This window comes from Balaenoptera borealis (assembly GCF_965194805.1).
Source record: "Balaenoptera borealis genome assembly, chromosome: 17".
Taxonomy (NCBI): Eukaryota; Metazoa; Chordata; class Mammalia; order Artiodactyla; family Balaenopteridae; genus Balaenoptera; species Balaenoptera borealis.
The window spans coordinates 21,450,705-21,465,810 of NC_138876.1; the positions used below are offsets into that span (position 1 = coordinate 21,450,705).

The 15,106-nt window shown below is 37.5% G+C and overlaps 1 long non-coding RNA gene across 1 annotated transcript in view; it reads left to right on the plus strand.

Moving 5' to 3' along the window:
* The window catches only part of LOC309615152, a 194,331-nt gene that overhangs the window by 124,257 nt on the left and 54,968 nt on the right, over nt 1-15,106 (plus strand). The window lies entirely within an intron of this gene.

Below are 15,106 nucleotides of genomic sequence, written 5' to 3' on the forward strand. Positions count from 1 at the left end.
AAAAAAGATCATTTTGCTAGTTCTGATGTATTACAAGGTGTCGTATTTTTCAGTTTAAAAATATGGAGAACTTTGAGGCATTTGAGAATCAATGTGGCATGGTGGAAATGGTTGAACCATGAGACAGAGGCCTAGGTGTGAATATTTCTCTGCTAACTTTGTGAGTCCTTGGGCAAAGCATTTATGCTTTCAATTTCCTTATCAGTAAAACAGATAAGTATGCCTAGTTTATAAGATTGTAGTAGGGTTTAAAAAATAATGTATATCTATGCTACAAATGGATGAACCTTGAAAACACCATATTAAGTTCAAGAAGTCAGTCAACAGAAGGTCACATTTTGCTTGATTTCTTTTATACGGTATATCCAGAATCTGCAAATCATAGAGACAGAAAGTAAATTAGTGGCTGCCAGGGGCTGAGATGTTGGGGAAAGTGGAAAGTGACTGCTAAAGAGTATGAGGTTTCTTTTGAAGGTAATGAAAATGTTCTAAAATTAGATAGTGATAAATGTTGCACAACTGTGAATATACTAAAAATCACTCAATAGTACACTTTTCAAAAGTTAATACTATGGTATGTGAATTATATTTTAATAAAACTGTTGTTTCAAAAACTGCAATGTAAGTCAAGTATTTGTATGTGGCACATGGTAGGTGTTCATAAATGTCTTTAATTCCTCTTTTTCCAGTTTTTTCTTATTTTTCTATTGAGGGGTAGTTAACAGATTATATATTATATTAGTTTCAGGTGTACAACATAATGATTCAATGTTTGTATACATTACAAAATGATCACCACAAGTCTAGTTAACATCCTTCACCTTATGTAGTTACAAAACTTCTTTTTACTCTCTTAAAAGTTTCAAATATGCAATACAGTATTATTAACTATAGTCACCATGCTGTACATTACATCCCCATGACTTATTTTTTTTAACATCTTTATTGGAGTATAATTGCTTTACAATGTTGTGTTAGTTTCTGCTGTATAACAAAGTGAATCAGCTATATGCATACATATATCCCCATATCCCCTCCCTCTTGTGTCTCCCTCCCCTCCTCCCTATCCCACCCCTCTAGGTGGTCACAAAGCACCGAGCTGATCTCCCTGTGCCCATGACTTATTTATTTTATAACTGAAAGTGTTTACCTTTTGAACCCTTCACCCATTTCACCCACCCCCACCTCTGGCAACCACCAATCTGTTCTTTGTATCTATGAGCTTGTTTTTTCTTTGTTTTTTATGGGTTTTGTGTGTGTGTGTGTGTGTGTGTGTGTGTGTGTGTTTAAATTCCACATATAAGTAAGATAATACAGTATTTGTCTTTCTCTGTCTGACTTATTTCACTTAGCATAATGCCCCCAAGGTCCATTCATGTTTTCAGAAACGTCAAGATTTTATTCTTTTTTATGGCTGAGTACTATTTCATTGTATAGGTAGATAGATTAGATAGATAGATAGATAGATAGATAGATAGATAGGACATTTTCTTCATCCATTCATCCATCAACGAACCCTTAGGTTGTTTCCATATCTTGGCTATTGTAAATAGTGCTGCAATGAACATGGTGGTGCGTGTATGTTCTCAAATTAGTGTTTTGTTTTCTTTGGATAAATCTCAGAAGTAACACTGATGGGTCAAATGGTAGTTTTATCTTTTTATTTTTCTTAGGAACCTACGTACTGTTTCCTATAGTGGATCACCAATTTACATTCCCATCAACAGTGCACGAGAGTTCCCTTTTCTCCACATCCTCACCAACACTTTTTATTTGTTGTCTTTTTGATAATAGCCATTCTAACAGGTGTGAGGTATCTCATTGTGGTTTTGATTTGCATTTCCCTGATGACTAGTGATGTTGATCATCTTTTCATGTGTCTGTTGGCCATCTATATGCCTTCTTTGGAAATATGTCTACTTGATCTTTTTAAATTAGATTGGTTTTTTTTGCTATTGAATTTTATGAGTTCTTTAAATATTTTCAGTGTATCAGATATATGATTTGCAATATTTTCTCCCATTCAGTAGGTTGTCTTTTCATTTTGTTGATGGTTTTCTTTGCTGTGCAGAAGCTTTTAATTTGATATAGTCCCACTTGTTTATTTTTGCTTTTCTGGATTTTGCTTTTGGTGTCAGCTTCAAAAAAATCACTACCAAGACCTATGTCAAGGAGATTACTGCCTATGTTTTTCTACTAGGGGTTTTATGGTTTCAGGTCTTATGTTCATGTCTTTAGTCCATTTTGAGTTAATTTTTGTGTATGGTGTAAGATAGTGGTCCAGTTTCATTCTTTTGCATGTGGCTATTCAGTTTTCTCAACACCATTTATTGAAGAGACTGTCCTTTCCCATTGTATATCCTTGGCTTCTTTATCATAAATTAACTGACCGTATATGTGTGGGCTTATTTCTGGGCTGTCTATTCTGTTCCATTTATCTATGTGTCTGTTTTTATGCCAATACTATACTGTTTTTATTACTATCGCTTCATAATATAGTTTGAAATCAGGGGGCATAATGCCTCCGGCTTTGTTCTTCTTTCTCGAGCTTGCTTTGGCCATTTGGGGTATTTCATGGTTCCATACATATTTTAGGATTGTTTAATCTATTTCTGTGAAAAATGCCATTGGAATTTTGATAGGGATTGCATTAAATCAGTACATTGCTTTGGATAGTATGACATTTTAACAATATTAATTCTTTCAATCCATGAGCACAGAATATCTTTCCATTTATTTAGGTATTCTTCAATTTCTTTCATTAATGTCTTTTACTTTTCAGTGTGTGGGTCTTTTATTTCCTTGGTTAAATTTATTCCTAGGTATTTTATTCTTTGTGATGCAACTGTAGATTGAATTGTTTTCTTAATTCCTCTTTCTGATAGTTCATTAGTAGTGTAGAGGAATGCAGCCAATTTATATATATTAATTTTGTATTCTGCAACTTTACTTTTTTTTTTAACATCTTTATTGGAGTATAATTGCTTTACAATGGTGTGTTAGTTTCTGCTTTATAACAAAGTGAATCAGTTATACATATACATATGTTCCCATATCTGATTTCATGTATTAGTTTTAATGGTTTTTTGATGGATTCTTTAGGGTATTCTGTAACATCATGTCATCTGTGAATAGTGACATTTTTACCTCTTTCTAATTTTGATGCCTTTTATTTCTTTTTCTTGCCTAATTGCTCCAGCTAGGACTTCCAATACTATGTTGAATAATGTGGCAAGAGTGAGCATCCTTATCTTGGTCCTGAGAGGAAAAGCTTGAAGTTTTTTACTGTTGAGTGTGATGTTAGCTGTGGGATTGCTATATATGGCCTTTATTATGTTGAGGTATGTTCCCACTATACCCACTTTTTTTGCAAGTTTTTAGCATAAGTGGATGGTGAAGAACTTACTTTTTCATATAACATAACTATGGATCCATTGTTGGTTTTGAGACCTCTCTTTCACTTGAATTTCAATATACTGTTTCAGCTGAGTGGGGGGATTATAATTAGAATGTGTAGAGAATTGTGAAAATCTCTGAGTAACTCATGGTAATGTGTCACAATGTCATCTGTATTATATTTTTCTGTAGGGTAAAAAATGTCTGAGTATCATAGCTCACAGGATCAAATAAATATCCCTGCTTGGCAGTTGATTTGTTCTAAAATCTGGCCCTATTTTTACCTCCACCTTTATTGCCCAGTTGGTACTTTTCTTCCCTATCAGGTATGTGTCTCACTTTTCCAGACATATGCCATCCTCCTCTCACTTTTGTGACTTATTCTGACCACCTGATTTTGGATGACTTCCCTGGTGTCTCTTTATTCATGCAATTCCCACTCAGCCTCACAAATGCGCTTAGGTCCTCTCTTTGCCCAGAAGTTTCTCCCCACTATTGAAGTCCACAGTGATTCTCCATCTCTGAAAGCCAACCCCCAAGGGCCTGTACCCAGAGACCATGACTTCTGAAACCAAAATCACAACTAGATTAAAATGAATTATGCTAGGATACCAGAAAATGCTGTATTCTAACTGAAAGTATAAACTATACATTCTGCTTATTCTCCAATTATTTCCTGTCGTAAGCATATTCTCCCCAACCAAAAAATAAGCTACTCAATGAAAGCTTTGTGTTACGTGTTTTTGATATCCAGGAAGCTCCTTATTTGAGTCTAGGCATGAAGTAAATACTCCATATGTTGATTTGTGTAGAGAAGGCCACTCTGTAAATTGACTGATTAATATGAAAAAAAATCTATAATTATTTAACCTATTCCAAGTCTCAGCAGCCTTATCACAAGAACAGATTTGCACCTAAGAACGTGAGAGGTCCCAGGCCTTTTCCTGATCCCAGGAGGACTTTGGGCTAGCACTTTAACAGGAATTCAGTGTTTCCCAGAGGGCAACATTCAAAGGACTTCAAAATCAAGGAGTGAAACAGCACCGGATTCCATGGAGACAGACCAGAGGGCACCTGAGAATACCTTTCCCAATCACTACCCCACCTCATACATACATATGTGTGAGAGTCTGCAAAATCCTTTCTGATTTATGCATTGGCCTAATAATTCTGCCTGTTGGTGGGATAGTCACTTAATTCTACTCCATTTCCTGAGCACTCAATCAAAGGAAGATGACAAGTGTTCTCACCATGTTTCTAGATAGCTCACAAATTAAAAACCTTAAGGTTTTCTGCAGTTCCCGAAGCAAAACCAGAAAAGCTGAAAGATGACTGGTATGATTAATACATTTCTCAGCATTAGGACATTGTTATTTTATTGCTGGTACCAGTGACATCATTTTTCATAAAGACACCATAATTGTCTTTGACTGTATTAAAAGGTAAAATTCATTCTCATGGAAATTGAAGAGAACATTGCAAAGCTTCAGTCAAAGGGAGACTAAATGATACAGATGATAAAATGTCCTGGCTTTAAATTTCTGTCTGTAAACCAGGAGTGAAACTACAGAGAATTAGGCTTGAGATGAAGATTGTAATAACCTGGAATTAGTTTAGGCATCCCTCTAATCTCATTTTTTCATGGTGTAGAACTATTCATTGGGAAATCTGTTTTCCTTCAGTGGCCAATATTTCAGCTGTCTACTTCCCAAATGAAAATACTAAAAGCGGGAGGAGACGAAGATACTAACTGAAATATATCTTATTGGAGATGGCAGAAGCAACTCACTTCTCGCTAAATCACACAAAACTGAAGATATAAAGCAAACGATATGTAAAAGTCCTTTGCTCAAAATATTGAGGCTCTTGTCTACTAAGCTGTCAGAAATTCTTAAGGACAAATCCTAGAACCATCACACACAAATTTCTTTTCAACAGACTGAAATGAGGAAGCCTGGACACATATTTAGGAATTCCCTGCTATGATGTTATATGTCAAAGTTCCTTCCTCCTCCACTCCCACCTCAATATGAGCAGAAGGAAATTCCTTCTGCTGCCAAGAGCCTTAGAAAACCTTTACATTATTAATTTTTCCATGGATTCATTGTGTTTTGGAAACCTCACAAGAAGCTGAGTGCAGAGTTTGAGGGCAATGAAACAGCAGAACAAATGGCAAACCTTTCAGCTTGGCACCATGGAATGGAGCATGCATCTGTGCATTCCTCTCTGTGCGGCTGGAAGGCTGTAAACTTCTCAAATCTGGTCCTTGGTTTATGTTATTCATGCAACTGGTCTTTCAGTTACCGTATGGGAGAAAGCCCTTTAAAAAAAAAGGCAACATTATGGGCCGGTGATTCTCAATTTTCACGTGCATAGATATCGCTTGGGAGTCTTGCTAAATGCATATTCTGATTCATTAGGTCTGTGTGTAGGGCCTAAGACTCTGCATTCCTAACAAGCTCCCAGATGATGCTGATGATGGAGGTTCATGGACCACACTTTGAAATGAAAGGGGTTAGCTCAACATAGGGTTAACTCACCCTATACCAGACTGGGCTTCCGGCAATTAAGTCAATGCTTGCACTTGACTTAAAACAAATTTGAAATTAGTCCAATTCATAACGTTTGTGAAAATATCCATGTCATTTCCATTTGGGGCCAGTACTTGCTAGGCAATTAAAACAGATTATCACTTAACCCAGGGAAGGAGGTAGGTGTAAAAGGAAGAATTCTTTGATCTTTTACTTAGGCATTTTTCATTCTCACTTTGCAACTGTGTATCTTGCTTCCTTGTTAAAAGTAGCTAATGCCGATTTTATCTTGCAGTTTTATTAAAAAGCTCATCTTAGCTAAGCACAAATCAGTCTCAGAAATGTCACTGTAGCCCATGTGCATCAGGCACAAGGATTAGACAGAGCAAAGCTTTGCATGGCCTGTTTTATTTTGCTCACCCAAAAGGAGTCTCATGTTCAGTTCCAAGCCAGAAGTCATTTGGGGTGATATTATATAGAAATTCCACTAATTAAACTCACTAAACTATGACCAGCTGGTATTAACCCTCTTGTTAGGTCACAAATTGCTTCCTTCTCTTGTATGAAAAGATATCTAAGAGCTCCTCTGTGTTTTGAATTAGTTACAAGCTCTCAGGAAAATGACCTCAGAAGGCGTGAGCTTGGCACGCAGCAGTGATCAGAAAGGGATTTGTGTGTGTGTGTGTCTACTGTCCATGGGTGAATGCGCATACCAGGCTACATGTGATAGGAAAAAAACTGTAAAGCCTGAATTTCAGATGTTGGTGCAAAAATATCAGCATCATAACCTAAAGGGAGCATCTTCCCCAGGGGAAATTAAAAAAAAAAAAAAAGTAATTTACCAAAAGATCTAGTAAGGTCCAGAAAAGGTCAGAAGAAATCCAAAATCCATTAAAAAATGGTATGGGAGACCATTTTGCCCCATATTCCAGGCAACACTTAAAAAGTGTAAATATTTACTAAGCACCTGTCATATACATACTAGTCATTCAGAAGTCATTAGGAGAGCCAAAAGCAGAGTAGGGTCAATGTATTCATTCAGCTAATATTTACTGATGCCTGCCTTCCACTAGGAATACAACCATTGCTATTAAGGGACCTCTTGGGTAGAGAGTATTGTTTAAGACCTCAACGATGTCTTCTCCTGTCCTCTGAAATTAAAGCTCAGGGGAGGCAGGTGTTCAAGACAGTTGTGTCACATGTTTGTATAAGGTTTGGGACACACTGTAATGTGGTTGCACATGTCAAAAGAGGTTCATGAGTGAAAGAGGACTTGAACTCCATAAAATGTGTAGAGTAGAAGTAAAGAAGTAGCAAAAGTGTTAAGAAATATTTGCCCATTTGGGATAGTTTTATCTATTAAGAAAGACAAAAATAAAAATGCATACTACAAAACATATATTTCTAAATAAATAACATAATATGTATGTGTAAATAAACAACATACACATGTAAAGTATGTATTGATATAACTAAGCACTGTTACATCAGAAAACAAGTATGCTCTCTCCTAAGAGAAGCTGAAAGGATGAGCAAGTAAACTGATGGCAGGAAATATATCTTGTTCACTCTTCTAGCCCCAGCATCCAGCACAGGGTCTGGTTCATGATGAGTGCACAAGATTGTCTGAATAATTAACATATAAATCTTCATTTATTCATTGAGTTCCAGGTCAGAGGTGAGATGCTCCATGAGTATTTCTGGAATCACTCCCCCAGGTCTCCCCAACCTGTGCACTTCTAGCTTATCTGTCTACTATTTTAGCTGCCACTGCCTTGTCTTCATCAATGGCAGTTTCAAATACTCTCCAACCATGCTTGAAAGTTCTGAAAGCCAAGAATGATTTCTAATGCTTCCTCAGAGATCCCTTCAACCACAAGAGCGAAATGCTGGTGGAGTGATTGCAGTGACCGAATAACCTGCTGTCTTTTAGTTTAAGATCATTTGATTCACTGTACAGGGAAACTGTCTTGAAAAATACAGCAGATGCAGAAAGAAAATAATTCTGGTCAATTGGGACAAAGTAATTTAAGGTTGGCAAAGGTGTAGACCATCATTCTCAAACATGATTGATAGAATAGCTTCATCACCCTGTTGTGCAGTTTTACTACAACTACTACAAATTTAAATTCATATGCCTTTTAATATTTCCACTTCTAGAAATTTTTTCTACAGTTATGCCCGTGTGTGCAGTGATCTATGGACAAAGATATCTATTGCAGCATTGCTTGTGGTAGCAAAATACTGAAAGTAAACTAAATGTGCATTAGTATAAGAATGATTCAATGAGGTCTGGTATATTCATCTAGTAAAAGACGATGCAATCAAGAAAAGGAAGAAAACGAGCTCCAAGACACACTGTTAAATGAAAAGAAGTCAGAGTACAGAACAGTAGGCATCATTGATGGTTTCAAAGGAATGTTTGCAATACATAACTAATTATAGGTGCATAGAATCTCTTTTAAAAGATGTACAATAAACTGGAAACAATAATTGCCTCTTGTAAGGGAAACTTGGAGTAATAGAGACCCTTAAATTATCATGTAGACTTTTCTGTATCATTTGTATAGTTTTTACCATGTAACCACATTGGTTTTTAAGGTAAATTTTATAAAACTACTGTTTAGGAAAACAGAACAGCTTAAGGGTATTCCGATACTACAGTAGGTGCCAAATCGGGCTACAAACACTCCAGCAATACTCCAATCACCGTTTCCTAGCATTCTGCCTCAGGATGGCAGTCTAGTTCTTCCATTTTTTCTTTCTCCAGCAAAAATTTAATTTGATTTCCTCTGAGTGTCCTCTGGCTTCACCTGCAACTTCGGAGTCCACAGTGAATTTAATTATTAAGGAGCTCCTTCCCCAGAAAAAAAGACTTTGGTTTTATTATATTTAGTTCACCTGATCTTTTTCTTGTCTAACTTTCTTTCTCTTTTAAATTCTCACAACTAGTATTTACTGATGCCTGCCTTCCACTAGGAATACAACCTGGTACAACAGTCTGGCCTCCCCCCACCACAGAATGCACAGTGGAGTTTTCCCCTTACCAGCTTGATAGGTGGTCAGCTTCCAGAATCTTGCCGTAGCTAAGGAATAACGTTTAGACGCCCACCTTAGATGGTTTGTTTTCTTATCATTCTAAGTGATGTTTTTATTTTATTCCCTTCTAACCCCAGTTTCTCTGGTTCTATGTATTCTTCTTTACCCACTATGGTATTTTTTTCTCAATAAAATATTTTCTTCCTACAAAATACTGTGGGAAAATCTGTAGGGTCAACGTGGGCTTCTCTGGGTTAAGGAGAGATGGGGACGCTGACCCACCTGCGTGTCTTTTCTTCCCCTTGCCCATTTGTCCCTGACTATCCACTCTCCTCACCCCAAACCCTTCAGACAATTTTGAAGTATCACCAAGGGTACCTAAGGTTGCCCAGTAGAGTTTGAAAACCTCTCTGTAGAACAAGGAAAGCCAGCAGTAAGGGAAACTTAAGCTCAAGTCAATATTGTCAGAAAGAAGGCAAAGTTACTCTGGTGTGGTTGGAGAAGGAGTAGCTCCAGGACCCAGGTCTTCTAGTCTGAGCTACAGAAAATGCCTAAAAACACTTTGTGTACCAGCCTTCCAGGACAACCACAACACAAACAGTTAAAGGGCACCTGAACAGATTTCTGCTTTCCAAAAACCTATATTTTTAAAGAGAAAATAAAAAGGATTTTAATTTTTTTATGATTCCAAGAAAATACATTATCAAAAAAAATTAGACCTATAAAACCTGTTTTTCTGATATTTTTTTTTAAAAAACACGTTTTTAAAAAATGATGTGCTCGAAAGCTCTGGTTTTGGTTTTTGTTTTTTCTAGAAAGCTCTGTTACTTTCAACCAACTCTCCCTCACTAGTCCGAGGCAGGGTTAAGACAGCCATGGGTCGTATTCCTTCAGTGGACAAGCTCCCTTCTGAGGCAAAAGATTTAGCAGAAAGCACCAGGGCCTTGGAGCCTAGCTGGGCTCAGATCCCAGCTTGGCCATTAACGTGGGCGTGCTGCTTGGCCACAGTGAGCCTCATACAACAGAGCTAGTGCTTGTAAGCAGTGTGGTGTCGTAGTTAACAGCATAGAGTCTGAGCCACATGGTCCTAAATCCCAGTTCCAGCACCTTCTAGGTGTGTTATGTTGGGCAAGTCTTAACCACTCCATACCTCAGTTTCCCCACCCGTAAAGTAGAGCAAATACTAGTACCTACCTCATAGGGTTGTTAGAAAGATTCAATGAGTTATTTTTGTAAAGCACTTGAGAAGTACCATAGAAGTATTTGTTAAATATCAATGCATAGTAACATTATACAGTAATATTTAAAGTATACCAGAAAGGGAAGAGGAACTAATAAGTGCAGTGGATCAGGACTGGGTTTGAGGTATATTAGAAGTGGATGGTTTTCATCTTAAGTCCTTCTATCCTCTATGATGTGATTTTTTATTATTGTTCATGTGCCTTCATTACTTTGATATTTTTTAAATACTTAAGAAAATAAAACTCACAGTATTAGATATGAAATATTGGTCAAGTTTCTTAATTTTAGTGAGTCTGTTTCTTCTCATAAGATTAGGACGATAACCCCATTCAGTGTTTGTTCCCTTCCTATCTACTTCGGGAAGGAAACACTGTTTTTGAAGTAAATAGGACAACTAGCTATGTGACCTTGGAAAGGAGTGCAATCTTCCTCACCCTATTTTCATCATGATTGCACTAGAAGATCTCGGAAGTTCTTTTCAGCTGTGAAGCCAAGGCATGATATTTTGTTACCTTTTTTAGCTTTGAAAAATACAAATGTATTATTTTACAGTTCTGTAGATTAGAAGTCCAACACTGGTCTCACTGGGCTAAAATCAAGGTGATGACAAATCTGCGTTCCTTCTTGGAGGCTCTAGGGAGGAAATTGTTATTTGCCTTTTCCAGCTTCTAGAGGCTGCTCTCATTCCTTGCTTCTGATCTTCCTACATCTTCAAAAGCAGTATTATCTGGTCAAGCCCTTCTCACAGCATAACACTCTGACCTCCTTTTCTACTGTTTTTTTTTTTCTTTAACCCCCTCGCACTTTATTTCTTTTAATTGAGGTCAAATTCATGTCATGTAAAATTAACCATCTGGGTTTTTTTTAAATTGAAGTATAGTTGATTTACAGTGTTTCAGGTGTACAGCAGAGTAACTTAGATATAGATATAGATATATTCTTTTTCAGATTCTTTTCCATTATAGGTTATTATAAGATTAAATATAGTTACCTGTGCTGTACAATATGTCCTTGTTGTTTATCTATTTTATATATAGTAGTGTGTATGTGTTAACCCCAAATTCCTAATTTATCCTCCCCACCCCAGGGTTTCTTTATTTTAATTTTATTGAAGTATAGTTGATTTACAATGTTGTATTAATTTCTTCTGTACAGCAAAGTGACTCAGTTATACATATATACATATATATTCTTTTTGATATTCTTTTCCATTATGGTTTGTCATAGGATACTTAATATAGTTCCCTGTGCTATACAGTAGGACCTTGTTGTTTATCCATCCTATATATAATAGTTTACCTCTGCTAATCCCAAACTCCCAATCCTTCCCTCGCCTACCCCCCCATCTTGGCAACCACTAAACTTAACCATTTTAATGTAAACAATTCATTGGCATTTCATGCATTCACAATGTTTTGCAATCACCACTTCTATCTAGTTCCAAAACATTTCATCCCCCAAAAGGAAATCCCATGCTTATTGAGCAGTTGCTCCCCATTTTCTGCTCTCTCTACCCTTTGCAGCCATCAGTCTGGTTTCTATCTCTATGGATTTACCTATGCTGATACTTTATATAAATGGAATCATATAATATTTGACCTTTTGTGTCTGGCTTCTTTCACTTAATATTTTTGAGCTTCATCCTGTATTACCATGTACAAGCATTAATTCCCTTTCATGGTTGAATAATATTTCATTGCATGCATATACTACAATTTGTTTACCCATTTTTCAATTGACGGACATTTGGACTGTTTCCACCTTTTAGCTATTGTGAATAATGCTGCTATGAAAATACTTGTGCATGTGTTTGAGTACCTGTCTTCAATTCTTTCGGATAGTTACCAAGGAGTAGAATTGTTGGGTCACATGGTAATTATATGTTTAACTTTTTAAAGAGCCACCAAACTGTTTTGCACAGCAGCTGAACCATGTTACCCTTAATTTTAACACATCTCCAGAGAACTACACTCCCTCCCTTTCATGGGACCCCCTTCAGCTAACACCTCCCAGGATTGCAGGGGTTCCTCTGACATTTACTAAAGCAGGAAGCCACCTAAAGAACGTTCTGCATGTTAAAAACTGCCAGAAACTCCCAGGAGACTGGCAAGGCTTTCTAAAGAGCTGTAGACCTTTGGAAACTTGGATGAAGCTGCCCTATGCTGTCACAGACACAGGCTCAAAATATGGTAGATGTTTTGTAAATGTGAGAAGTAGTGTAAGGTCAAATGAGCCAGCTGGCTTTTAGAAGTTGAAAAGAAAAGCAATTGCAATTTCACAGTCTTCATAAAGTATTTCTTTAAATCGAACCTTTTATTCATTTGAGAAAAGCATGTTAACTGCCTGCTATGTGCCTAGCGTCATGCCCTGATTAAATAACATGATCCCTGTTATCAGAGAACCCGTGAGCTGGCTAGGAGAACATATGGTAAACAGATAATCATGTTAGAGCCTGACAAGTGCTAAGAACAGGGTTGGGCAGAGTGTTGTCAGGGTGCAGGAGATGGAAGAGTTAATCATACCTAAGAAGCTGAAAAGGGCTTGACAGGAAAAATTTTCAGCTCAGCCATCAAGCATGAGTAGGAAGGTGGTCCTCAGAGACGGGCTGAGGCCTAGGCTGCTATGATCAAAGGCTTGGGAGCACACAACTGCAGGGCACAGTAAAGGGAATCTTGAAACAATCAAGTGTATCTAAAAATAATAGGGCGTGTGAAGGTGGGTATGAGAGGGTGTAATTGGAAAGTAAATTGGTCTTATTCCCAGCCAAGATGAAGTGACCCTGCCAGCATGAGACTGACCCCTTAGAAAGCAGCCCACCCCTGACAATGAGAGGCCTCTGGGGTATCACTTACTCACACTGGCTAAGCATTGGCATCAGGCACATGCAGCAATGTGTGCCTTACTTCTGGGGGTACCATTTAGAAGATTTCAAGACCTCAGAAGGGCATTTCTCTGAATTTCTAAACGTATTTGTCAAAATCCTAGAAAGCTCTATTGTATAGTATATAAGCATATAAGCTTTGCAATAAAATAGCCTTGGGTGACTGTTTTTTCCCTCTAAGTATCAGTTTTCTTACCTATAAAATGGGCCTCATGAAAATATCTGCCTTGTGAAGTTTTGAGAGGATTAAATAACCAAAATGTGCATACAGTTCTGTTTTTTTTTTTTTTTTTTTTTAATGGCTGTGTTGTGTCTTCATTTCTGCGCGAGGGCTTTCTCTAGTTGCGGTAAGTGGGGGCCCCTCTTCTTCGCGGTGCGCGGACCTCTCATTATCCCGGCCTCTCTTGTTGCAGAGCACAGGCTCCAGACACGCAGGCTCAGTAATTGTGGCTCACGGGCCTAGTTGCTCCACGGCGTGTGGGATCTTCCCAGACCAGGGCTCGAACCCGTGTCCCCTGCATTGGCAGGCAGATTCTCAACCACTGCACCACCAGGGAAGCCCTACAGTTCTTAATATAGTACTAAGCACATAGTAAGCGTTTATAAATGTGACTTAAGATTATTCTTAATGAGAAGCTCTAGGGATTCAAACTGATTTGGTATCTAGGGAAAACTGTATACTTCGACTTCCTCTTATGAAACATTTGGGTCAAGGGGTCAGTTAAAGCGACAAAATCTTTATCACCAAAATCCTGAAAAGATCTGGACTTTTTTGTTAGTTGGCTTGGAAAGGAAAAAAGTGTATGCTTTCTGGTTCTTGGTTGCACCCTAAACAGATTGCTTCTCTTGGGAATTTCCCAAGAAGTGATCTCAGCAGAGACAGCACACATCTCTGTGATGATATTTCCCTATACTTCTTGAACATGTCCCTGGAAAAAAAAGGTCAAGAGTGACTAAGGGAGAGAACTCAAGATTTTAATAACAGTAGTCTCCTACTGGCTGACAGAATTTCATGTATATTACATGAGTGCTTGCTATTCAAAACCTTGCAACTTCTCCAAGTTTTACATTCCGGACTGTCTAAGTAACTCAGCAAAAGCTGAACCTACCTTGACGATGCTCTATCCTGAGGTGAAATTACATTTAGAGAAATGGAGATGATTCTGACACAGCTTAAAGACTTTTCTTCGAAATCTGTCACATTTGACAACTGTGTCCGGGCAGATGTTTACACTTTTCAGCATGACAAAGAGGAAGACAGACCAAAGTGATCAAGTTCAGACATTGAACATACCTTGGCTTCACTCAAAAAAGAACTGGTAAGAACATTGGAAATATTATTAAATTTACATAAAGAGAAATATGGGAGGCAACATAAACAGATCAGGGAAACCATACCTGGGAATTAGGAAACATGCCTGGTCAATTCACAATAAGTTTGAGAGAGCAGAAAACACTGTATTTTTACGTGCAGAGCATCTTTTCCTAAGGAAAAGTTTTTCTTTTTTATTGGTCTTTGTTTTGTTTTTAACAAAAGCAAGAAATGCCCGCCATAATGGCAATGTATGATTTGCTTAAAATCTGACAATTTATATAGTCATTAGCAATTATTTGCCATATAACTACATTTCCTCTGATAAACCAATGAGTGACTCAGGATCACTTCTTCATGTGCTCTACTGCTGTTTCTAGGCTATTCTTAGCTCTGTAATCTGTAGGGAACTTCCTGTGCTCTGAAATTGTCTAAGATCTCCCCTTATTAGATGCTGCATTTTCATCAAACTTAAAAAAATGAGGCATATGGACTTCACTTTAGAAATCAAACAAACGTTGCAACCTTCTGGAACTTCCCTACTTTAAATCTTGCCATTGTATTTGGAAAATCATCGCCTTCATCTTGTTTAATGATTGGTTTCCAAATGACTGCTCAAAGAGTGATTTTTTCCTACAATGTCAAATACTCTTGACATTGGACTGGGTCATTTTGAATCTGTTCATGGTGTTAGATGACTCCAAA